The following is a 3157-nucleotide window of genomic DNA, read 5'->3' as shown; positions in this document are numbered from 1 at the left end:
TTCTAGACTCTTCCCTATTCGTGCACTCTTCTTCTAAACTCTTCCCTAAACGTGCACTCTTCTTCTAGACTCTTCCCTAAATGTGCACTCTTCTTCTAAACTCTTCCCTAAACGTGCACTCTTCTTCTAGACTCTTCCCTAAATGTGCACTCTTCTTCTAAACTCTTCCCTAAACGTGCACTCTTCTTCTAAACTCTTCCCTAAACGTGCACTCTTCTTCTAGACTCTTCCCTAAATGTGCACTCTTCTTCTAAACTCTTCCCTAAACGTGCACTCTTCTTCTAAACTCTTCCCTAAACGTGCACTCTTCTTCTAGACTCTTCCCTAAATGTGCACTCTTCTTCTAAACTCTTCCCTAAACGTGCACTCTTCTTCTAGACTCTTCCCTAAATGTGCACTCTTCTTCTAAACTCTTCCCTAAATGTGCACTCTTCTTCTAAACTCTTCCGTGAACGTGCACTCTTCTTCTAGACTCTTCCCTAAACGTGCACTCTTCTTCTAAACTCTTCCCTAAACGTGCACTCTTCTTCTAGACTCTTCCCTAAATGTGCACTCTTCTTCTAAACTCTTCCCTAAACGTGCACTCTTCTTCTAGACTCTTCCCTAAATGTGCACTCTTCTTCTAAACTCTTCCCTAAATGTGCACTCTTCTTCTAAACTCTTCCCTAAATGTGCACTCTTCTTCTAGACTCTTCCCTAAATGTGCACTCTTCTTCTAGACTCTTCCCTAAACGTGCACTCTTCTTCTAAACTCTTCCCTAAACGTGCACTCTTCTTCTAGACTCTTCCCTAAATGTGCACTCTTCTTCTAAACTCTTCCCTAAACGTGCACTCTTCTTCTAGACTCTTCCCTAAATGTGCGCTCTTCTTCTAAACTCTTCCCTAAACGTGCACTCTTCTTCTAAACTCTTCCCTAAACGTGCGCTCTTCTTCTAGACTCTTCCCTAAATGTGCACTCTTCTTCTAAACTCTTCCCTAAACGTGCACTCTTCTTCTAAACTCTTCCCTAAACGTGCACTCTTCTTCTAGACTCTTCCCTAAATGTGCACTCTTCTTCTAAACTCTTCCCTAAACATGCACTCTTCTTCTAGACTCTTCCCTAAACGTGCACTCTTCTTCTAAACTCTTCCCTAAACGTGCACTCTTCTTCTAGACTCTTCCCTAAATGTGCACTCTTCTTCTAAACTCTTCCCTAAACGTGCACTCTTCTTCTAAACTCTTCCCTAAACGTGCACTCTTCTTCTAGACTCTTCCCTAAACATGCACTCTTCTTCTAAGCTCTTTGCTAGACGTGCACTCTTCTTCTAGAATGTCACCATTTGGGATTAAAAGTCAAAGTTAGGAGACGAAAAGATCAAAACGCCAGATAAAATTTGAAATTACAAGTTTTAAAGGTCAAATTGAGGTAGAATTTTAAAGTGTGAGTCTTAAAGATCAAAATCAAAAGATTACAACTCAAAGTTAGGAGTTGTAAAAGTAAAAAAAGAGATCAAATTCAAAATCATGAGTTTAAAATTAATAAAATATGACTTACAATTTAAATTGTGAATCTTAAACTTCAAAATGTGAGATAAAAATTCAATATTATGAATCTAAAAGGTGAAAATATGAAACAGAAAGTCAAAACTATGAGTTTTAAAGGTCTAAATATGACTTTAGATTTGCAATTTCAGCTGAAATTGTGTGGGGATGCTGAATTGTGGAAGAACTGCTGAAAATTGCCAAAAGCACAAAAATAGCTGAAAATAGCATAAAAATAGCTGATTTTGGCCTAAAAGTGGCTAAAAATTGCATTTAATGGCTGAAAATAGCATGAAGATAGCTATATTTTCAAAATAATAAAAGTTAAAAATGAGAAAAGTCATAGCAGTAAAATGACGAAGAAACTGAATTTTTCAAAGTTGAAACGGTGTCGATACGACAAAATGTGAAGAAGGAGAGAGCGGAAGAATAATAATATTAAACAAAATGGCCGACGTTGGTATCAATAGTGTGAATGCTCAGCATCCACAATAATAACATGATTTATTGGTCCAAATATGAGTTAAAATTTTAAATTGTGAGTCTATAAGGTCAAAACTCAAAAACAGAGCATGATGATGTTTTCTCAAAAGGCCTGATTATTTTCAGTCATGATTCCCAACCTGGGGTCCGTGACCCCTAGGGGGGTGCCATAGATCTCCAGGGGGGCGCAGGATTCTGTTAGCGCTGAAGTTGTTAAAATAAGATTTTTGCTTTGATTAGACCAGGGCTGGACTGGGAAGAAACTCTGCCGTGGCATCTTTGGCTCAAACCGGCCCCTCATAACCAGGAAACATGACAGAACTGTCCTTTACCCCTCTGAGTACGTCCAGCTACCATTTTTCTTTTTCACAAACCTCCCAGAGTTCAGAGTTCAGCTGCAGAGACACATCTGATGTTGTTTTCACTCTTTCACTGACTAACTTACAGCGGTGTTCACTGCATTAAAAAGCACGCACTTAATTAAAAATCTCTGCTAGAAAGCTTTAAATTTTCACATTTAAAATGCTTCAGTTTGTTCTAAATAATACAATCATGAAATGACTGAATAATAAACCACCTCGTGTTTATTCACATATCCAACTGTTTGCTTTTTCTCTGGGCCGTTTGGTTTCACTGTCTACACTGGAGCAGAATGGGGAGGGCTATGCAGGTGTTTAGGAGATGTGATTGGGCCAATTAACAGTCATTATTAATAAAACAACCAATGGGCCTCTTATGGGGCTCAGATGGCCTGATTATATGGTTCAACCTAACTCTAACCCAGGTCCCAGTCCAGCCTGTGGCTCTTCCAGTGCATGTCATTCATCCCTGTTTCCTGCTCTATCCTCTTTCCAACTTTTAAAAAAGGCAAAAAAAATCAAGAACGCTCCCTTCAAATGCTGTAAAAACTCAATGAAACACTGAAGGGTTTCTTTAGATGTAAACATGTTTTTATTTCACTTATGAAAACGTGTAAATATGGGCTGATATGATGTCTGATAAACAGTATAACAATGATTCACGAAGCTACTACATCAACGTAAACTTCCAATTTATGTATAAAAAGATGGCAGAAAGGCACCACATGCTTCCCTGGGACACAAAAACGTCTACATAAATGAACAGGAACAAAAACAACGAGCTGTGAAAGAGG

This window comes from Cheilinus undulatus, linkage group 8, assembly GCF_018320785.1.
Source record: "Cheilinus undulatus linkage group 8, ASM1832078v1, whole genome shotgun sequence".
NCBI classification, from domain to species: Eukaryota; Metazoa; Chordata; class Actinopteri; order Labriformes; family Labridae; genus Cheilinus; species Cheilinus undulatus.
This window is presented reverse-complemented; position numbering follows the sequence as displayed.